A 24,631-nucleotide genomic window follows, 5' to 3' on the forward strand; every position below is an offset into this window, starting at 1 on the left:
GAATTTAAACATTACGCATTCCTATTCCCCACAGATTCTATGCTAAATTACGCTCCCGTGAGCTACTGATTTCAAGTTCCTGACAACGAATTCAAATAACAGCACGCTTGTCTATGCTAACAAACAAAAATTTCAATCTGTCCTAACAAATCAGCACAACGCCGATCGCCGTCAGAAACAAACAATCAAGTGACACATAAGTCACAACTACAACATGAAAATATACACATAAAATAATTAAATATTAGTACTATGTCTAGGCGCCAGTAACGCGAATCTATTCTACCCAGTGCACCACATTAAACATGGGCAACAGAAACTTCTCTAGGCAATACTATCTACTACCTGACACTCACAGAAGGTGCCATCTATTCAAAATTCTGCGTAAGACACGTCAAAGTGAATGACTACGCTAGGCAACACGATCTGACAGTCACAGAAGGTGCCGGCAGTCCGAGATCCTGGCATAGGATGCCACAATGAAAGTTAACCCTAGTGGGGACTATATAAATGATTGATTGTGTTTGCATAATATTAGTGTTCTAACACTATTTTCCTAAGAAACAAAAATTATGTTTAATAAGTTATTGATTGAATACCGTAAAGAACTAACAGCTGGTTTAAAACTACACTGGACAAGAATCTGGGTGGCAGAGACTATATAACTAGTGGCGTGTGTCAAGTACTCTGGTTCTAAATATGTGGATAACGCAATCTGAATTGATCTGATGCTGAACAGACTTTTATTGATCAAATCTACTATAGTTTCTCTACATAGGAGCAGCTGAGAGCAAGTGGCGATTGGGATCTGTACGCTCTGACAATGCCAGAGCAGCAGTACGTTTGCTTCATGTTTCATGCAGCGATGTAGCTTGCAGCTGGTGAGATGTGTGCGGCGGGGGTGAGACGTGGAGGCTGCACCTGTGAATAGATCGTGGTCACGAAAGGAATGCATAAATCTCACAGTCTAGTGATCAGGCAAACGAAATGCAATTTACTCACTACCAGAGCCCTAAAATCATGGTAGATTTCAGTGTGCGGCACATCTGTTCGCTGGTCGCACCAAGAACCAATTTGGCTTACTTATACAACAGAGCGCACAAGGATACCAAACGGTAAGACTGCAAAAACCAAAAACGAATAAGTTTGCCCTCGGCAAACGAGTAGTCGGAGATGTTTGAATTCACTCTGTCGGTACAGTAAGAACTTCCCCACAGGCTCTCTAGTCTAAACTACTCGCTAGTGAAGTCAGTCTCAGGCCAGGTCCCAAGTACCAACTACACATGCCAGAGCCTCGACTAGAAGTGCTTCCAGACCAAAGTCCCACACCCGAGTGCTTTACACCTCTCCAGTAAAAAATTCCGTTTTCCCGCAAAGTGCACATACGACTCTGCCTTCACACCATCTTGAACCGATCACAGGGCTCTAGAGGCGCTAAATCTCCCCTCCCACGCGGCAGCACAAACTCTTGTCGAACCAGGGCAAGAGTTACAAAACCTGCGTCTCTGAAAAAAAAAAGAAATCGCCAATTACTTGCTTTTTAAAGTTTTTGCAGAAACAAGCAAACACATACAATCTTAAAGATCTTTATCTAAATCGCCTGTGCCTTGGAGCTTGTTAGTCCTAACTGTGAGATGTAATAAAGACTCTATCTCTAAACGTTTCTCAGACGTCGGATTTTTCTTATAAACCGAGGTGGCCAGGGGAAGTGGTTCACAGGGGAAGTGGTTCACAGGCCTATTTGCACTTTTGGCAAACATGAAAACTTGTGAATTTTTATAAGGCGTGGCTCTGCACACAATGCCCAGTTTACAATTCCACTGTGTAGATGCGTTTCTTCAGACCGTCGCCCTCAGCCCAGGCTACTTGCTGGCGCCACAGCAGGTATCGCGGCATTGTTCTCCTGGAGACCTGTCTTGGTGATGGGCTGCCCTGTACAGCTGTGGGGCTGTCCGACAACATTTACTAAGGGATGGGCTCACCACCAATTGCTTGCAACTGGCAGCATGCCGTTTCTTTGAGCTAAGAACCATAAAAATCCGCATGCTTTTAGCGCATTACCAGGCTCCATCAACGCCTGCTCAGGCCTTTAACTTTCTAGAGTCTTACTCAAGGTGCATCAGATTGTGATAAAATCTTTAATAACTTTCTGTATGTGGGACATAGGTGGGAGAGTAACTTGTCCTCTCTCAAAGGCAACTGAAACGAACTGTTAAATCGAGATTCCAACGGTAGTCAAGCAAGAAAACTGAACTTCCAGAGTCCAGAAGCCCACAAACAAAAACAAAATTTACCAACTTGCAAATTAGAGGGTGACTGACTTCATGCAGTGTGGTTAGAGAGGCCTTGTCACAGACTTCACAGCTCCTCCCACCAGAGATTCGATTCCTCTGTCAGGCGTGGGTATGAGTGTTGTTCTCAGTGTAAGTTAGTATAAGTAGTGTGTAGGTCTAGGGATTGATGATATCAGCTGTTTGGTCCCTTACGAATATTCACACACATGCACACACACACACATACACACACACACACACACACACACACACACACACACACACACACAGATGACAATTATCCTTGGAAAAAAAAGAAATTTAAATTAATTTCTTTGTGCTGGACCGTGACAATGAAAGTTAAGTGCCAACAGTTACGATCCAGCAAGGTTTTCCTCTACACGCCTCGAATGAATACAATGCTGAAGCGATGCTAAAATCATTAGAAAAACATTTCAAACATTAACCCCTGGAGAAAGCAAGCCGAAAGTTTCCAAACATTAGCACAACAATTACAGGCTGAACTAATCTGATTCAGAAAATCTGAAGGTTAATCATAAATCGGATAATACACTCCTGGAAATTGAAATAAGAACACCGTGAATTCATTGTCCCAGGAAGGGGAAACTTTATTGACACATTCCTGGGATCAGATACATCACATGATCACACTGACAGAACCACAGGCACATAGACACAGGCAACAGAGCATGCACAATGTCGGCACTAGTACAGTGTATATCCACCTTTCGCAGCAATGCAGGCTGCTATTCTCCCATGGAGACGATCGTAGAGATGCTGGATGTAGTCCTGTGGAACGGCTTGCCATGACATTTCCACCTGGCGCCTCAGTTGGACCAGCGTTCGTGCTGGACGTACAGACCGCGTGAGGCGACGCTTCATCCAGTCCCAAACATGCTCAATGGGGGACAGATCCGGAGATCTTGCTGGCCAGGGTAGTTGACTTACACCTTCTAGAGCACGTTGGGTGGCACGGGATACATGCGGACGTGCATTGTCCTGTTGCAACAGCAAGTTCCCTTGCCGGTCTAGGAATGGTAGAACGATGGGTTCGATGACGGTTTAGATGTACCTTGCACTATTCAGTGTCCCCTCGACGATCACCAGTGGTGTACGGCCAGTGTAGGAGATCGCTCCCCACACCATGATGCCGGGTGTTGGCCCTGTGTGCCTCGGTCGTATGCAGTCCTGATTGTGGCGCTCACCTGCACGGCGCCAAACACGCATACGACCATCATTGGCACCAAGGCAGAAGCGACTCTCATCGCTGAAGACGACACGTCTCCATTCGTCCCTCCATTCACGCCTGTCGCGACACCACTGGAGGCGGGCTGCACGATGTTGGGGCGTGAGCGGAAGACGGCCTAACGGTGTGCGGGACCGTAGCCCAGCTTCATGGAGACGGTTGCGAATGGTCCTCGCCGATACCCCAGGAGCAACAGTGTCCCTAATTTGCTGGGAAGTGGCGGTGCGGTCCCCTACGGCACTGCGTAGGATCCTACGGTCTTGGCGTGCATCCGTGCGTCGCTGCGGTCCGGTCCCAGGTCGACGGGCACGTGCACCTTCCGCCGACCACTGGCGACAACATCGATGTACTGTGGAGACCTCACGCCCCACGTGTTGAGCAATTCGGCGGTACGTCCACCCGGCCTCCCGCATGCCCACTATACGCCCTCGCTCAAAGTCCGTCAACTGCACATACGGTTCACGTCCACGCTGTCGCGGCATGCTACCAGTGTTAAAGACTGCGATGGAGCTCCGTATGCCACGGCAAACTGTCTGACACTGACGGTGGCGGTGCACAAATGCTGCGCAGCTAGCGCCATTCGACGGCCAACACCGCGGTTCCTGGTGTGTCCGCTGTGCCGTGCGTGTGATCATTGCTTGTACAGCCCTCTCGCAGTGTCCGGAGCAAGTATGGTGGGTCTGACACACCGGTGTCAATGTGTTCTTTTTTCCATTTCCAGGAGTGTATAACCCATTTCAGTAGAGACATAAAATATTTGTCAGAAAATATTAACAGAGACGCTTAGTCTTAAATCGCTTCTAGGGAGATAGAGGAGAAGGAGGAGTAGAGAGAGAGAGAGAGAGAGAGAGAGAGAGAAAGCCCCCGAAGAGCGCGGCGCAGGCAGTTGACTGGAGTGTCGCACAGTGTGGAGAGTGTGGAGCCGGAGGCAGCAGCAGTGCTTGGAGCAACGGACATGCGGTGCGGATCGGCGCGACGTCTTTTCCGGGTCGCCGTTCACTCTGTAGGCAAAGGTCTGGCTCGCTTACGTTGTGCGCAACCAGTTCTTCAGCTGTCTCTGCTGCTCCGCAATCTGTTTGAACAGATGTCGTGTTTATGTTCACTGAGCCGTCATGCACGCCTCATTATTTGCCTCTGCGATTCTATGACTACCGTACTTCCCTTCCTGCTCTGTGTGATTTTGAAGTAATTTGTCTTAATCAGCTGTCCAGCTTCCTCTCTCAAAAAAGTTACCATGGTTAATGTTGCTACGGTTATGTAATGTGCCTAGCTGTCACGCATAGCTATATTAGTGGCCTAAGTTTTATCTACTTTTTTAAAAAAATTGTTTGTTTTTAAATTTGTTATACAAGAGAACCAGTTGTTCTAAGTTTTAAAGTTGGTTTTTTTACATTGTTTTAGAAGCTGGTGGAGTCTCTAATGCCGGCCGGTGTGGCCGAGCGGTTCTGGGCGCTACAGTCTGGAACGGCGCGACCGCTTCAGTCGCAGGTTCGAATCCTGCCTCGGGCATGGATGTGTGTGATGTCCTTATGGTAGTTACGTTTAAGTAGTTCTAAGTTCTAGGGGACTGATGACCACATCAGTTAAGTCCCATAGTGTTCAGAGCCACTTGAGCCATTTGAGTCTCTAATATTACTATTATCCGGCCCTTTTAAGCATGCTGTGACCTGCGGCTAATGTTAAGACTCTATGGAGTTGCTTATTATACCGGGTGATCAAAAAGTCAGCATAAATTTGAAAACTGAATAAATCACGGAATAATGTAGATAGAGAGGTACAAATTGACACACATGCTTAGGATGACATGGGGTTTTATTAGAACCAAAAAAAAATACAAAAGTTCAAAAAATGTCCAACAGATGGCGCTTCATCTGATCAGAATAGCAATAATTAGCATAACAAAGTAAGACAAAGCAAAGATGAGGTTCTTTACAGGAAATGCTCAATATGCCCACCATCATTCCTCAACATTAGCTGTAGTCGAGGAATAATGTTGTGAATAGCACTGTAAAGCATGTCCGGAGTTATGGTGAGGCATTGGCGTCGGATGTTGAGATGTCGGTCGATCGCGATACACTTGCGACTTCAGGTAACCCCAAAGCCAATAATCGTACGGACTGAGGTCTGGGGACCTGGGAGGCCAAGTATGACGAAAGTGGTGGCTGATCACACGATCATCACCCAACGACGCGCGCAAGAGATCTTTTACGCGACTAGGAATATGAGGTGGAGCGCCATCCTGCATAGACATCGTACGTTCCAGCAGGTGTTTATCAGCCTGGCTGGGGATGATGCGATTCTGTAACATTTCGCCGTACCTCTCACTCGTCACGGTAGCAGTTTTTCTGTCCAGCGCCATCTGTCGGACATTTTGTGAACTTTGTTTTTCTGTGGTTCTAATAAAACCCCATGTCATTCCAAGCATGTGTCAATTTTTACCTATCTACATTATTCCGTGGTTTATTAAGTTTTCAAATTTATACTGACTTTTTGACCACCCGGTATTTCTTCCTGGAAGAAATTACAGCTCTCTTTCTGTAGTCCTGTTAGCGCAGCATATTTCCTGGTGGTATCAACTCATTGGAAAAGCTCTTTAAGTGCAATCACGGTTAAAACATTACGTGTAGTGTAATCCAGTCAGACATTTACCTTTCTTGTTTGTTAACAGCACTTACAAAGTTGCTGGGGGTGTGTTCCATGTCGGGTGTTTGTTGACGCGAGGGCCTGGCTCACGTGCGGCCATATGCATGGCTCTCGACCATTTCCTAGCACAGCCTGCTCTTTGCAGTCGCGCTTCTTGGCTGCCTGTGCCCAAGTTCAGTGTGCGTGTGTGAATTCCTAAGGGACCAAGCTGCTGAGGTCATCGGTCCCTAGACTGACATACAACTTAAACTAACTTGTGCTAAGAACAAGACACACAGCAATGCTCGAGGGAGGACTCGATCCTCCGGCGGGAGGGGCCGCGCATTCCGTGACATGGCACCTCAAACCACGCGTCCACTTCACGCGACCCCAAGTTCAGTATCTTATTTTATCTGATTTGCAACGTAAACGAAATTTTGTCGTCGGCCAACAGCCTTCGATTAATTGATTCGCACAGAAAATTTTCTCTTTAATGCTTAGAACATGTATTCTTGTTCTGAATTTTATTGTAATTTTTTTGTGTAAACCTGTAGGCTAATCTTTACGTTACGCTTGTTAATATTTATCCTTTGGCGGTCCGCCTAATGTCTTGAAATTGAATTCGTTTAAAGAAATTTATCTAGAACTGTTTTAATTGGCTGCTTTGTTTAAAACGGTTTAATTTAAAAATTTTGAAGAGGTCAGTATTGTTATGTTCTTATTTCTTGAATTTGTTTGAGGTTGTTATTGTAATTTAATGGTTGTCTTACTCACCATTTTGAACGCCTGTGATAGCAAATTAACTTCAATTTTTCTACATGTCTTTCAAAGGGACCTGTTCAAGGATATATGATGTTAGTTAAAGGGACCTAGTCCTTCAATGTCATTTCCATGATACTGGTAATTCCCGGTTTCACAAATTTTTGGCGAGCAGTTGTCAGTCGGCTCTGTGATGTGGTGCCCTGTAGACCTTATGTTTTGATCATCGGAGTGGCGTTGTGCGGCTCGAGCATAATAGGGCAGAGTTAACGGCTGGTGGCCGTGGCCATATCGTTCACCCACAGCTTTCACAGTTGCGATTTCTACGTGATTTGTTTGAGTTATTAGTTTGAAGGGACTGTATTACAATAGTGTGCGAGTTTATTGATTCAAATGCAGACACCCTGTTACTGAATGTACTCCGTTCCTTTATGTTGAGTTTGATTGGTTTGTGTAATTGGTTTGTGATTGGTTTGTATAACATTAATTGTTCGTCGTTGCCATAGTTGGTGGTCGTCTTGTGCAGGCCCGTTCTTGTGGTTCAAATGGCTCTGAGCACTATGGGACTTAACATCTGAGGTCATCAGTCCCCTAGAACATAGAACTACTTAATCCTAACTAACCTAAGGACATCACACACATCCATGCCCGAGACAGGATTCGAACCTACGACCGTAGCAGTCGCACGGTTCCGGACTGAAGGGCCTAGAACCGCTCGGCCACCGCGTCCGGCCCCGTTCTTGTGGCCGAAATTGTAAGCGGCGTGCAGATGGATTTTGTTCCATTGTTTCTGTTACCGGGAACCGTTCGTACCGTCCTTTTTCCGAGTACTCACTATTGGCCTAGAGAAAGAAGCCTTAAGTGAAAAGAGGCGGTACTGCATGTGCACCTACCAGGACTGGAATTTTGTGGAAACATGAGGACAGCAGGTGCCACAAACTAACTACGGACCTTGTGTGGTGGGTCATGTGCAGCATCGACGGGCGTGACACAAGTTCAGAGTTGTCTGAATTGATGGGAAATGTTTTCACGGAGTGCGCCCCACGTCAAATGTTCCACGTTATAATGTCGTACTGCTGTTATTCTGTTTGTCTTGCTTGAGTCTGTAGCAACTTGTTGGTTGTTCATTTTCCCTGTCTGCGCTGATGCCTACAGGTGTTTTATAGTGATGTTTTACATCCTTGTGTGGAAATGTGATTCCAGAAACTATACATATGCACTGATCATGCAAGACCTTATTGTATTTAGCGTGCTTGTTGACATTTATTTTCAGGCGCCACAGGCGCGATAAAATCCAAAGGTTTGCTCGTTAGCGGTAGTGCTTGTGAAATCTTCTGGAGGAAAATGACAGGAAGTGAATTTGAGGTTCTATAACATCAAATGTGAATATAAAACTAATGATTTTGTAAACTGTGATAAAGCAAACCCCCTTGCGACCTTTTTATACTGGTGGTCAGTCTCGTATTTGGCTCTGAGCACTATGGAACTTAACATCTGTGGTCATCAGTCCCCTAGAACTTAGAACTACTTAAACCTAACTAACGTAAGGACATCACACACATCCATGCCCGAGGCAGGATTCGAACCTGCGACTGAAGCGGTCGCGCGGTTCCAGACCGAAGCGCCTAGAACCGCACGGCTACACCGGCCGGCAGTCTCGTATTTAATTTAATTACAAGCGCTAGTATAAGAATTTTCCTTGCACTTCAGTAGAACTTCCCCATAATTCTTATTTTAGATGTAGTGTGCGGCCGGCCGCGGTGGCCGTGCGGTTCTGGCGCTGCAGTCCGAAACCGCGGGACTGCTACGGTCGCAGGTTCGAATCCTGCCTCGGGCATCGGTGTGTGTGATGTCCGTAGGTTAGTTAGGTTTAAGTAGTTCTAAGTTCTAGGGGACTTATGACCTAAGATGTTGAGTCCCATAGCGCTCAGAACCATTTGAACCATTTTTTTTTTTTTTTTGTGGTGTGCGAAGGTCCTTTAGCCTAGTATACTTATTAGTTATCTAGCATAACTGAAACGTATGAAAACCTGAGGGCTGTTATGCAGGCCTGCTTTAGAATAAATCTACTTTTAAGGTGTACTAAACTTTTTAAATTGCACTGTGTGAGATATGAATTGCTTTGGCAGCTGATGTTTTGGCGTGTGGAGAAATAGCACTTAACGCCGCAGAACTAACGCTAGGCGCAAACTGAGACGGGTGTAGCCCGTTTGGAGCGGCGCAGCGCAGCGCGTATATTTGTCACTTCACAGGTTCAAAAACGAATGTGCAAATTGGGACGCGACGCGACTGGGACGCGACACGCGCCTGCGCCAGGTCGCGCGGCGTTGTGGTTGTGGCACAGTTTCCCGCGCCGCGCGCTCACGGGTACTGAGGGGAGGGGTGAGGCGGGGAGCGCGAAGGCAGTCCTGCCGTATGCTCACTTCGGCATGGCGCATATGGGCAGTGGAAATATTCCCCATCCGAAAAGTAAGGCCTTACTGTATACTGAATTTTGTTATCACTGTGTAGTGTTTCGTTTTTCGCCATTTAAGCGCTCCATTTTTTTCCGTTAGTACCTATAGTCCAGTCAAATAGTAGATATACCTTGCAAAAGGTGGGGTAGAAGATTTTATTTCTTTAACTCGTTCATATTGTTGGAAGGTTAGAAAACCGAGTTTTGCCATCAACATTTCTCTTGGGAAAACTTTCTGCAGTCTAAAAACTTCGAAAATTTCGGACTTTTTTCAGTTTTTTCAAAATATCTGTTTCATTTGCTCCTACCGCTTTGACGTCTATTACCTTTTTTAAAGAGCGCAAAATTCTCTACAAATTTGATTCTTGCCATTTTTTTCTACTCGCAATATCTAAGGCGCTACAGCGCCTCAAAAAATACCAATTTGTCAAATTTTGAGCATAGTGGCAAGATACCTTATTTTTGAAGACTATGTTTTCAGTTTCTGTTTGTGTAGTATAAATACATTATACATCATGTTATAAGTTGGAATTTACCACCTCACTTTCAGGTATTAAATTTCTCTGTATGCAACATGAGGATTGCTGGGCACCCAACTACTGTGATTCTTACATCACTACCTGAAGTTCACTATGGGCCACCTCAGCCCTGGTATTTGTAAAACTATAAATATAAAAATACATTATTAAGAGACATAAACACACACACACACACACACACACGCACGCACAAAATAAATTGTCTCAGGAAACTGAACTATTATTAGCTGCAATAGGCAACCTAATTAGGTAGGTAATTATTCTTGTGTATAAAAGCCACACAGTTGGCATTAAAAATAAGTAGTTTTATTACAATTAAAATGCATTGTCAGTTACTAAAAAAATGTTGACAGTTCTGGCTGTGTAATACTTGTAATATTGCACTTAAGCGCACTTGAGACAGATATGAGCATCACTTCCAACGTTTTGATGGGCCAGGTTCCTCAGTGTCACCAGAAATACCTTGAGGTACGGATTCAAGTCTGTACATAGAGTTGATCCCAGATTGACCTCTTCTTTAAACAGCGAGTCAGCCTCAGCAAGTTCGTTGGTTTCGTTAGCGGTTTCCTCAACATCCTGCATAACATCTTCTTCACTGTCTTCATATAAAAATTTTGGCACGTTTTCACAGTTGACCCCCAATACATTTCTTGCAAATTGAAGAACATTTCAAACCCACTTTTCTGCAGGAGCACGCTCCGCCACAGTTCAGCTTGCATGAGCATGAAACAATGTGAAGAAGTGCTTCAGGTGCTGGATCTTGGCTCATTATAACGGGTATTGGGCCGTGGTCACTGTGATTCCAGCCCCATTTCTCAGGAGGTTCCCAGTTTCCCATCCAACTTTGGACTTGTTGGTAAGTCCGCAACGAATGATGTTGTGCAGCATCTTGTGTAGGTGGCAACCGTGCAAGATTCAATTTGCTGTTTGTGGCAGACTTGGCGAATAGCTGGTACCGCAAATGATCTAGTGTGTGGGAACTGCTGACACCTCCACTATACAATGCGATAGTAACCTGTTCTCCTGCAGTTATTATTTCTTCACGGGTAGCATGTGGTTTATTGAACATGCAAAGCCCTGAGGTTAGGTGTTCATTTTTCCCAACAACATTGCAGCACTTAATTTTTCCTTGACCAAAAAAAACAGATGTTGTATCACATCCGCTAAAGGCGTGAGTGAACAGAATATATTCACTGTAAAACTTGTAAGATGCAGTGGAAAACCACTTGTCTTCTGCATTTCCTCTTCCTGGCTTTAAGAAAAATAAGTTTTCAATGCCTTGCCCCAAACCGGTCATGAGCACAAGCAGGTCAACATCTTCTCCTACAATGACAACACTTCCAAAGTCTTTGGTTCTTGAAATGGCAGGTGTTACAATTATAACGTCAACATCTTCTTGTGCCTGGTGCGCTTCAATGCTACACTCCAGAAATTCCATTTTAAGAAGTGTGATCAAACGCGTCTTGTTTCGTTCGTTGTACAAGAACTTGTCCTGAGGGACTTGGTTCACCATCTCTGATTCAACCACAACGTCAACCGAAAAATGTTGTTTGGACCTACGAATCCTCTCAGCACTCTTTGTGCTACATTTGTCTCCCTCACATGGACATCCATCAAATACAATAGCAAATTGAGATCCAAAATGACGTTGCAGGTAAGAAACATAGCTTTGGGCTATTGACTTGAAGCAAACATTTCGAGTCCAAGTCACTTTGTGGATAATGACAAAAAATTTACTCGGTCCACCTGACTTCACATCTTCCACTGGAACGAAGGCATTGTAGAATGAAGATTTTGTTCCTTTTCGCATGCCTTTTTCTGAGAATAGTGACAAAGCAACTGGAATCACTCAACAGAGGAAAGTCCACTGGACCTGACGGGATATCAATTCGATTCTACACAGAGTACGCGAAAGAACTTGCCCCCTTCTAACAGCCGTGTACCGCAAGTCTCTAGAGGAACGGAAGGTTCCAAATGATTGGAAAAGAGCACAGGTAGTCCCAGTCTTCAAGAAGGGTCGTCGAGCAGATGCGCAAAACTAGAGACCTATACCTCTGACGTCGATCTGTTGTAGAATTTTAGAACATGTTTTTTGCTCGAGTATCATCATGTCGTTTTTGGAAACCCAGAATCTACTATGTAGGAATCAACATGGATTCCGGAAACAGCGATCGTGTGAGACCAAACTCGCTTTATTTGTTCATGAGACCCAGAAAATATTAGATACAGGCTCCCAGGTAGATGCTATTTTTCTTGACTTCCGGAAGGCGTTCGATACAGTTCCGCTCTGTCGCCTGATAAACAAAGTAAGAGCCTACGGAATATCAGACCAGCTGTGTGGCTGGATTGAAGAGTTTTTAGCAAACAGAACACAGCATGTTGTTATCAATGGGGAGACGTCTACAAACGTTAAAGTAACCTCTGGCGTGCCACAGGGGAGTGTTATGGGAGGGGGAGTGTTATGGGACCATTGCTTTTCACAATATATATAAATGACCTAGTAGATAGTGTCGGAAGTTCCATGCGGCTTTTCGCGGATGATGCTGTAGTATACAGAGAAGTTGCAGCATTAGAAAATTGTAGCCAAATGCAGGAAGATCTTCAGCGGATAGGCACTTAGTGCAGGGAGTGTCAACTGACCCTTAACATAGACAAATGTAATGTATTGCGAATACATAGAAAGAAGGATCCTTTACTGTATGATTATATGATAGCGGAACAAACACTGGTAGCAGTTACTTCTGTAAAATATCTGGGAGTATGCGTGCGGAAGATTTGAAGTGGAATGATCATATAAAATTAATTGTTGGTAAGGCGGGTACCAGGTTGAGATTCATTGGGAGAGTCCTTAGAAAATGTAGTCCATCAACAAAGGAGGTGGCTTACAAAACACTCGTTCGACCTATACTTGAGTATTGCTCATGAGTGTGGGATCCGTACCAGATCAGGTTGACGGAGGAGATAGAGAAGATCCAAAGAAGAGCGGCGCGTTTCGTCACAGGGTTATTTGGTAACCGTGATAGCGTTACGGAGATATTTAACAAACTCAAGTGGCAGACTCTGCAAGAGAGGCGCTCTGCATCGCGGTGTAGCTTGCTCGCCAGGTTTCGAGAGGGTGCGTTTCTGGATGAGGTATCGAATATATTGCTTCCCCCTACTTATACCTCCAGAGGAGATCACGAATGTAAAATTAGAGAGATTAGAGCGCGCACGGAGGCTTTCAGACAGTCGTTCTTCCCGTGAACCATACGCGACTGGAACAGGAAAGGGAGGTAATGACAGTGGCACGTAAAGTTCCCTCCACCACACACCGTTGGGTGGCTTGCGGAGTGTAAATGTAGATGTAGATGTAGATGTGGGTAAGGAGCAAGTTCATATTTCAAAAAGGCTTTTAACTCTTCTTCACTTTGTTTCATTAAACAAATCCTTTGGAAAAAGAGTTAAAAGATCAATAGGAGTAATTTTAGTGCTCCCAGCTTTTACAGAATTGAACTCAGAAAGGAGAGTCACATCTTTTCTACGGAACTTTACATCGTTGAAATCATCACCAACTATTCTTTGCTCGAAATTTGAAAAATTGGTATTTTTTGACGCGCTCTAGTGCCTTAGATATTGGGAGTAGAAAAAAATGGTAAGAATCAAATTTGTAGAGAATTTTGCGCTCTTTAAAAAGGAAATAGACATCAAAGCGATAGGAGCAAATGAAACTGAAATATTTTGAAAAAACTGAAAAAATTCCGAAATTTTCGAAGTTTTTTGACTGCAGAAAGTTTTCCCAAGAGAAATTTTGTTGGCAAAACTCGGTTTTCTAACCTTTCCGACAATATGAAAGAGTTAAAGAAATAAAATCTTCTACCCTACCTTTTGCAAGGTACAGGCTTTTTTTCTGACAGTTTCACTGGACTACTAATAGTTTTCAGTTACATATACCAGTACTGTTCTTTTGTTTTGTTTATTCTTTTGTCAAGAACAATGCACAGTTCAACAACTGGAGAGCCATTAGCCACTTGGATATCTTCTGCCTTTACAATGTTTTCAGATCGTAAGAAGGGACAAACGATTCATCGTGAAGGTAGTGGATAAGGACGAAAGGAATATTATAAAATCACGTGATCTAGAAGCAAGGCAGGAACGTAAAACAAGGTTTGATGACTGTTATGCTGACGTATCTCTACGATCTGTTGCAAAAAAGTCGAAAAGGCGCCGCGCATGGTAGCCGCTCGGTCTAGGCGCCTTGTCATGGTCCGTGCGGCTCCCCCCCCCCCCTCCCCCCCCCCCCTCGGAGGTTTGAGTCTTCACTGGGGCATGGGTGTGTGTGTTGTCCTTAGAGTAAGTTAGTTTAAGTTACATTACGTAGTGTGTAAGCTTAGGGACCGATGACCTCAGCAGTTTGGTTCCATAAGACCTTACCACAAATTTTCGAAAAGGCGTAATTTCCATAGATATGACCCCTGTGTGCTTCTGGTAAAAAGCGTCCAGGATATGAAGCACGTAAGTTTCACATGGCTGTAATAAGCGACATTATACTATGTACATATGGATATCAGATTTCCACTGCAAGCTGGAAACAGTCGAAAAGGCCTCACAAATAACAATGTTTTAATTGGCTCGCCGAGACGAGACAAAGCATTTCAACCGCCGCTTACATATTATCAGCGTTAATAAACTAATTATACAACAGGTTACACAAATGAAACAGAATGATCGGTATTATTATAAAAATCTGAGTATCCTGAAAGAGTGCGGTGATTAGATATATTTAATTTGTTGAAATGTATTGCTGACAAAGGCAGATCTACTTTCATGACAATGTTTTTCGAACGTCGTGAACTCCCGCTCACAAGGCACAAATGGCTAGCTTCCTCATCCTGCAGCGCGCCTTATCCTCCGCTGCTGACAATGCACTGACCATTGTGTTGTGCGACAGATCAGTTGTTTATTTTTCTCAATAACAACTATTTTATTCGCGAATCACACGTCGTCAGTTTGGCAAGCCGTAGGTGAGTAACCAGCACATGGCATCTGCCTACCACTCTGCCTGAAGGGAACGCACGTCATTATTTTAATACTGCTCAGATCAAGAGAAGGAATAAAATCCTTTGGTAAGTTTATACATTCCAGCCGTTCAGTATTAAAAATGCGATGGGTTACGGGGATTCAACCAAAATTGCAACATAATTGGCAATTAGTTTTTGTGTGAATTTTTAACCTTTTCTCATTCGAAGAAGCATTACCATTTATGAGTAACGGCCACATTTCTCTTGTTGACATGTTTAATTGCACTTCCTTTGCCAAAACACGGTGTAATTTGCACAAAGGCATGTCACAGCAGCTATTGCGACAGAATTCTGAAACAAAGTGCCTCATTAAACAAGTAATTGTCAATGAGAGATCACAGCAGCTTACTAAAGACGTTATAGTGTCGGTTTGCATTAACGTAAGAGAAGAAATTTCATGTTTATTTACATACTAGGAAACTCTTGTTTCACTAGCTGTCGATAACTTAAGAATTTCAGTCACTGGAGAGAAAAAAAATAAAAAAAAGCAAGTATAGCTACTGATATATCGCCATAGATAAGAAAGTTCCATGTGTTTACGAACTGGCCACATACTCTCCTCCTTGTGTGCCGTCATTCGCCAAACTCTCGTTTCGATGCCTCGATACGTTTAGGAGATATCAGGGATGTGAATATTTCATTCTCGCGGGCGTGAGATCGGGAGTGAGCGCGCTACGTAAGATCCATTTTCTCGAGATCGAAGGCAGATGCAGGCCTCCTCCCAAGTCTAAAGAAAAATTCAACATGTTAGCTAAATTTCATAAGCAGCAACATATGGTGTAATACCCACCAAACGCAAAACCATAGCGATCCCTATTTTTCTTTGCAAACTTTTCGAATTTTGCGTAGCATCTTACATAAATGAATATACCAAAAGGGTATGTCCATTAGCGAGGTGATAGGCACTTCGCCACGAAGCTGACATATAATGCTACAAGCAAGTTACGCTACTAGCAAGATAGTCCGCAAATCGTGGTCCAGTGGCTAGCGTTGCTGCCTCTGGATCACGGGGTCCCGGGTTCGATTCCCGGGCGGGTTGGGGGTTTTCTCTGCCCGGTGACTGGGTGTTTGTGTTGTCCTCGTGCTAACATCATCATCGTCATCATTCGTGTCAGTGGCTAGATTGGACTGTGTTAAAATTAGGGCTTTGTTCGGGCGCTGATGACAGTGCAGTTGAGCGCGCCACAAACCACACGTCATCATCTACAAGCAAGTTAAAAATGAAATGTTTTTACTGAATGGTTCATGTAAAATCGTTTGAGAAAGATTCCAGTGTGCGCGCGCTTCGTTTCTGTCAGCGCAGAGCGTCGCCAACCGGCGCATGCAAAGTATGTGCACGCGCCTCATTATGCGTTGCACCCCCGCGATACGTGCGGAACATGTTCAATATTAACTGCTTGTTCTATGTGGTATAAATTATTAGGGGAAGTGATGGTAATATGGAACACTTTCTTGTGTAATTCAAAATGCTGAATTTAAAATGTGTCTATTTCCTCAAAAATGTCACTTGTGTTAGTTTTTTATATCTATTACAGAGGATGAATAATAATTTTGATGAAAAATGAACATAATAAATAATTACAATAGATTTTTTAACTTGCTGTAAATTATGAGCATTTCGAAGTGGGGTGGTAATATGAAACAGATTTAAAATAAAAAATAAAATATACATTCCCAGTTTAGATTTTTATTAATGAAATTATAAAATGGTATTTTGACCTCACATGGAAAAAATCACAACTTATAATGTAAATCTGTAGTTAAATAGTTCTTATCAACCATAGATAACAATTCCGGTGCACAATTTAAAGTTCTTCATGAACGAAAGTCGCAAATGAACACTTGAGTCTCACATCCACTGCACCACATATCAGCCCATTCCTGACGCATGACACATTGAACCCAAAGTTCTCCAGGTTTTGGCTTTATAAATGCCTCACCACAAAACAGACAGTCTGGATCACCGTTTTCTGTAACGTCTTTCCCAAGAGATTCTATCAGGTTTGAACTACCAGAATATAGTTCTATTTCCTCTTCCTCCCAACAACTTTCGTCCTTACTTCTTTTTGTAGTTGAGAACAGTGTTCGTTTACAAGTGTCAACAGTCTTCGCTCTTATAGGTCTGTCTGACATTTTGGCCGTTCCTGGTTGATCTATAGGGCTATAAAAGGAAGACACCTGAATTAATGCCTTTTTCGTCTGTAGATTCAGTTCAGTATTTTGTTTCTTGTCTATGAAACACTTGAAAGCGTTTTTAAAGGGTGAATCGGTTAGGACAATAGCCGAAAGTGCTTTCCGACCTCTGTTTGATGTCTTCTTTTTTGAACTTGGGACTGGAGAGATGTGTTGCGCCTTTACATAGCCTACAGATGTTGATGGAGCCGCTGTCTGCTCTTCCCTTCGCCCCCATCGCCTTGCTTCGAATCACCTCCGTCGTCTCCATCGTCACACAGTGCTTCACCACTGTCAGCTGCCTTTTCTGCTTCATGTTCAGCTGCAACGAAATCTGCTGCTGTAAAAATACCTCTTTTTAGTGGATCCATTGACTGCTACTGCACCACTTTGGACTCTGAGGTACGTCTTTCCAAACTTCTCCGCAATATCGTAGGTGTCCATACCGCCTGTTCTTAGTGCCTGCCTAATCTCTTCACTGTAGTATGTTTTTAGGGGGCCCATGAAAGTCCTGTCAAGGGGGGCTGTAGTCTCTTTGTAGTATGAGTTGGCAGAGAATGGTCACATGATTATCTTTTGCTTTTGTTGTGACATCGTCCGCGCGCCGATAGCTGAGTGGTAAGTTTGGCGCTAGCGGCCGTGCGAAGCGGAGGTCCGATACTTCCGCCTGTGCGGCGTGTGCGAGTGTTTGTTTACTTGTGGACTTCGTCAGCGCGCGGGCTAGTAACAACGATCATGGCGAACGAGTACAGGAAAACTACATTACAATTCAATTTCTGCAAAGACTACGAATGACCAAAGGCTTTAGCAGTGGAAAGATTCATTCGAGAGGACGTCAAGATACCGCCAAACGATATTGTCGGAATTCACCTGTCCATCGTTAGTCCCACGGTGTATGTTAAGATGGTAAATGACGCGGCGTGTGAGAGAATTCTACAGGCGACAAAAGCAGGTCTCCGATTTTGCCATAGTGACGGGAATGTCGGCACGGTAACTGTAGAACATGCTGGTCTGGGTGTACGGACAAGACGTGTTTTTGAGCTGCCATTTGAGCTCCCGGCTGACGAAGTTATTGAGGCTTTTAAGCCATACGGCACGGTACATGGTCACACAGCAGAACGCTGGACACAATTCGCCACGTACCCCGTTCTTAACGGAGTGCGACAGATCACTATTGATCTTCAGAAGCATGTACCGTCCTATCTGACAATTGGTGGCCGTCGGGCGGTGGTGATTTACGATGGTCAACCAAGTACATGTTCTGGCTGTGGCCAGGAGGGACACCTCAGGTCGAACTGTATGCAACAGCGGATTACGCAACTGCCTTCAGATGTGCGGGAGCCGTCGCCGGCGATGACAGTACTACCGATCACCTATGCCAAAGCCCTCACTGCGTCCGCTGATGACCGAAAGGACACAGACCCGGTGGAAGATCAAGATGGCACTGTCCGAAACCTTGTAGCAGACGTCGGGATGACAGAGGATGCTGCTCCATCGAGCATACAATCTACGGCGACAACATCGGATGGGACCGAACTCCCACCAAGCACACCGATAGTACACGAAGCAGTTCCAGCCACTACGGATGCTGTTCCGTCTGGAACGCACTCTGTGACGACAACATCAGTTTCGACCGAACTCCCGCCAAGTACAACGATGGGACTCGAAACACTTCCAATTCCTACAAATGCTTTTCTGTCGGGCAGCCGTGATTCCCTACAATCTGAGGACACGGAAGGAAGATCACGCAAACAACGTTCCCCGAAAAGGAGGAAACGGCGTCGTCGCACGACATCTCCTGGGGATGACTCCCCTTGCCCCGACGACGATGTGCCTGTGGACCAAGACGACACAACAGCCTCTACGAAACAGGATGAGGCAATGGAAACTGTTCGATGAGACCCGCAGCGGTCTGTCACATTGACGGTACCGGGACGTGCTGATGCTGAAGAGGAATCACAACCAGTTGGCTCTCCAGACGCAGATGCTGTGGCTATGGACACGAATATATCACTGTCTGCAAAGATGTGGTATGACGATATTGAGGAGGCGCCGGACGTCATACAGAGGCAGCCGGCATTCACGAAGACGGCCTAATAATTGCTGAAGGTGAAGGGAGAGGGGCGAGAGAACGTCTTCTAACTCAGCCCCCAGCGCCGATGCAGGGCGATGTTGTTGCGCCTCGACAGAGTGGGATTCAACGCCATGCGAACCGTTCTGCAACATTAAAAATAAATGACGTGCGTTCACCGGCCAAAATACACCTACTGAAGTAAACGATTTGGGCATCTGATGTGGATATTGCTTTGCTGCAGGAAGTCCACATAGCTGCACTCCCATACATCGCAGGCTACCAGTCCTATTCGTCACATGGAGATCACAACGGGAGTGGGGTGGCAGTTTACGTGCGAGATGGCTTCCCGGTGGAAAACGTGTGTTACGTTCCGTCGGCCAGGGGAATGTCTTTCACGACGTTTGGGACACGCATCATCAATCTTTATGCACCGTCGGGAAGCAATCGGCGGCGGGAAAGGGCGCGATTTTATGCAGATGACATTGCCCCACTTTTCCATGGACGTTATGAATGTGTAATAATTGGTGGAGATTTCAACTGTGTTCTCAGCCAGAAAGACCAATGGCCGCAAGCAAACATCAGCCAGGAGTTGCGAATCGTTGTCAACGACCTTGTACTTAGCGACACGTGGAAATTACGACATGAAGATGCACCGGGATACACCTATGTGACAAGTCATTCGGCGAGCAGGTTAGATCGCATTTATATCTCACGGGCTCATGCAAATGATGTCCAGGACGCGGAACGCTGGTCATTGGCATTTTCCAATCACAGCGCTTACATCTGTACGGTGCTTCTTCCCCGTAGAGAGGTGTGGAACAGTAAGGCCCCGTGGAAATTAAACATTCAATATCTACATGATCCTGAATGCGGTCACGGATCCTTGAGACATGGACGATGTGCGAGCGAAGGGTTGGAAGGTATGCGACGAAGCTTGATTGGTGGCTGACTTGTGCTAAACCGGCGCTTCGCCGTACGTTCATCTCATATAGCAGGGAGATGGCAGAATGGCGCCGCCGTACGACCGACTTTAATTTTGCAGCGCTGCGCGACCTGGACGATGGTCCGCCGGGACAGAACGTCTGGATCGAACGCAAAATGATAGAAGCTAAACTAGTGGCTTTAGCTCGGAAACATCTTCAGGGAACCATGGTGTGCGCCAGATGTCACGATACGATAATGCACGAGATTCCAACCACGTCGTGAATGAACGAAAGCACCGACGACGCGTTTTGGTACGGGAATTAATTACCCGCGAAGACCGAAGAGTGACGCGTCAAGCGGACATTGTCTCTGCATTTGTCGACCATTACCAACACATTTATCGGGAAGAAGCAGCCCCTGTCGATGACCTCGAACGTATAGCCACGTACGTCTCCCGTACAATGACGGTGGAAGCCGCGGGGACCTTACTGGAAGCCATTAGCTGTGAGGAAGTACATGGTGCGATCGCAAAGGGTGCGTTGAATCGGTCCCCAGGCATTGATGGACTTCCTGCTGAATTTTATCGAGAATTTAGCAACGAAAAGGCACCGCGATGGAGGAAATGTACAATGAGATGTTAAATTCCGATGCGCCTATTCCACCGGCTTTTATGAAAGGCCTCTTGGTGCCAGTACATAAACCGAAGCAAGGAATTACGGTCACACATTATCGCCCCATCACCCTGCTTAATGCCGACTATAAGATCTTTGCACGGTTGCTAGTGTCCCGATGTCGTATGTTAATTCGTAGCGTTCCCTCTCCAGAACAGACGGCACCGGGTGGATCGGTGAATGTGCAAACAGCTACTGGCGAATGCCGTGATGTGATAGCGCTGGCGGAGGAGTGCCGGCTTAAAGCGGCGATGGTGGCGGTTGATTTTGACAGTGCTTTTGATAAGGTGCGCCACAACTATCTGTAAGCTGTACTGGAACAAATAGGATTTCCAGACCGTTTTACTGGTCTCATTAGAAGGATTTATGGGGGCGCGGAATCCTTGTTACAGGTTAATGGGCGTATAGCAGCGCCCATTCAAATTCGACGATCCATTCGCCAGGGCTGTCCTCTTTCGATGCTGCTGTTCGCGATAGCGTTGGAACCATTAATTGGGAGGCTAACAAATTCTCTTTCTGGGATGGAACTGCGGGGCTACACCTTCAAATGTCGTGCCCATGCGGACGACCTCCTGCTGCTCGTTCGTTCTGAGGAAGAGGTGAAGACGGTCCTTGAACTGTTGTTGGACCGCAGTGTGACGGCGGGTAGTGCACTGAACATGAACAAATCGGCAGCAATGCCGGTTGGAAGGGGCCTTACGCCGGAAGAAATCAGTCCGTTTCCTTATGTGCAACGATTCCGCTATCTCGGCATAGACTTTAACTCATCTGTAAAACATACTGCGGCAGTTAACTACCGACGTATTTTACAGACAACACGTATCATGGTCCGACAACATCTCCTACGGCGCCTTGATCTTTTGCAGCGAGTCGAATATCTGAACACTTATGTGGTTTCTCACTGCCGAGCGACGGCGCTCCTTCTAGCCCCTATGTACAAGCAATGGCGTAGCGGACGTGATTCCCTTACATCCCGCCTACTGGATCTCCTAGTTCCAGCGTCCCCCACACCTCCGGTGGCGGTGGGCAACATTACGCCACATTTTGCGCATGTATCAACATTTATGGTGCAACTTAGTTATATCAGAGACGAGCTTCCGCGCACGAGACCACCATGCGCGAAGGATTTTTATGTTTGGCTGCTACGACGGATAAGTCGTAATGTCATTGAACTCAAACACCCCAAGTTGCATTGGCCGAAGATTTGGAGACATGTTGAAACTTCCCCATTGATCAATTATCCACGACTGTCCTTTATGAAACGTCCCCTTTGAACAATTTATACAAGACTGTACTTAAACTGACATACAATATTTTGTTAGCGCAACGCAATCTGACTTTCAATAATCCCTACAAAAGAATGGGCCCTGACTAACAGTAAACTATACCTTTCACAAATCACTTACCTCACAAAAATCTTCGCTGCTCAAGCTACTGCAATACAGCGAGCGCCACTACTGCCAGCTAAATAAAAGATTCAAACTACGGAAGGCACTAACTACTGATAGGGATAGTTAGCAAATGAAAGATGTTAATAGAGAACAAACAATGTATTTACCTTGATATCATCATATATAAATATAGCAGTTCATGACAAATTTCAAAACTCCGCCATCTCTCTCCCCACATCCACCACTGCTGGCGGCTCACCTCCAACTGCGCAACGCTACGCGCTGTTCACATCCAGCTGCCTAACACTACAATGGCGAGTATTACAACAATGCAAAGCAGCCACAGACTGCACACAGCACAGCCAGTGATTTTCATACAGAGGTGGCGTTATCAATAAAAAAACCTAAGCAGCCTACTTACAATGTGCACCAAAAATTCCTTCCTACGCCTTCGTTCGGGCACTGTGGTTCTCTGACACCTGTGGCAAGTTCAACACCAACCAACGACTCCATGCAATTGGACTAGTGGACACTCCACTGTGCCCGAAATGTCGCCAAATGGATGACGATCCTCACCGCTTAACTTGTATCGCGGTGGAGGACGTATGGCTCCTAGGAAGACAGATGGTGGCTTGCTACTTCCGGTGACCCCCTGCTTCCTTCTTACATCCGGAGAGTGACTACTTTCCGGCGACTAAATCACAGTCGATCATCTGGGTCAAAGGTTGGACGATCGCGTACCTCTATGGGGATGCTGCCAAGTCGCGACTCGACTTTTGGTTTTTCTTGCAGCAAGCCCACAATGAGGTTCATAGATGGTCACACTATCGGAAAACCTTTTCCAACTATCTTCAGGCAGTCTTCCTCGACCCCCCACGCAGTTGGGATGTGCCGGGTGCAGTCGGTGTGCACGTCTGACAACTGATAATGAACCTCACGCTTCTCTCACCGCTCCATATATAATGCACATACTATACCATGAAATGATCTACATGTTCCTTTTAACACAGTGATCTTTATGGAAAATAAATAAATAAAAACAACATCCCTGTATCCCTGTTCCTTTACATTTGCGATTTGTTTTACAAGGATTTTTTTTTTTGTTTTTGCAGAGGATGCATTTCATTTAGTGTTTGTGAACCGCCTAATTTTGTACTAAAAAAAAAAGTGGTCAGCGTGACCGATTGCTGTCCTCTAGGCCCGGGTTCGATTCCCGGCTGGGTCGAGGATTTTCTCCGCTCAGGCAGTGGGTGTTGTGTTGTCTTCATCATCATTTTATCCCCATACGGGGTGCAGGTCGCCCAATGTGGCGTCGAATGTAGTAAGACCTGCACCAAGGTGGCCGGACCTGCCGTGTAAGGGGCCTCCCGGCCAATGACGCCAAACGCTCATTTCATTTCATTGTGATATCTATATTCCTGGTGTGAGAATCAGGTCCATCCAGTATGAACAAGACTGGGGATTCGGCTGTAGGTTTCGTATGTTCAACGCAGTGAGTAAACCATTCAGTGAATACATAGGACTGTAACCAGCCTAACGGATGACATTTTCCAATAGCTCCAGTAGGTGCACCTTTCATTAATCTGTCTGTCCAATTGGTGCGTGGAAAAATCATCATCGGAGGCACAAAGTTACCACCTGCACTCATGCATGGAATTATCGTCACCAGACTTCCCCTCTCTGCAGCAGTGAGAGCTCCTAGCTGTTCTCTTCCCTTCTTGCAAATTACATGTGGAATTTTTGTTAGCACTACACTAAGACCAGACTCGTCAACATTGAAGATCCGGTCAGGAGGACAGCGATGTTTAGTGTATTCGGCTTCCAGAAGATCAAAAAATTTCATGACACTCCCTCGGTTAAAGCTAGTGGCTCGATAAAGTGATGTTCCTTCAGGCTTTCGTACTGAAAGCTGATTCTTGTGTCTGTTCATGAAGTGATCGAACCATGCCCTTCCAGCCATATCGTCAGTGAACGGATTGCTGATTCCATTTCTTACTGCCAGCTGATAAGCTACTCGCCTCACGTCATTACGAGTGAGTTCATAAAATTTCTTCTCCATCAAAAGGCAAGACTCAACAAGGTCCTTTTCAATTCCTTGGTGAAGAATAGGTTCTCTACCTAATTTTTCATGTGAGTATTTAAATCTGTATCCTTTCTAGTCACCTTTCTAAAGACAGTAGCTTTAGGTATCCAGAATGAGATTTTCACTCTGCAGCGGAGTGTGCGCTGATATGAAACTTCCTGGCAGATTAAAACTGTGTGCCAGACGGAGACTCGAACTCGGGATCTTTGCCTTTCGCGGAAAAGTGCTCTACCAACTTGCCCGCGAAAGGCAAAGGTCCCGAGTTCGAGTCTCGGTTCGGGACACAGTTTTAATCTGCCAGGAAATTTCAGCTTTTGGTATATTGAAACATCTTGCTGCTTCTT

This window comes from Schistocerca piceifrons, chromosome 1 (assembly GCF_021461385.2).
Source record: "Schistocerca piceifrons isolate TAMUIC-IGC-003096 chromosome 1, iqSchPice1.1, whole genome shotgun sequence".
NCBI lineage: Eukaryota > Metazoa > Arthropoda > Insecta > Orthoptera > Acrididae > Schistocerca > Schistocerca piceifrons.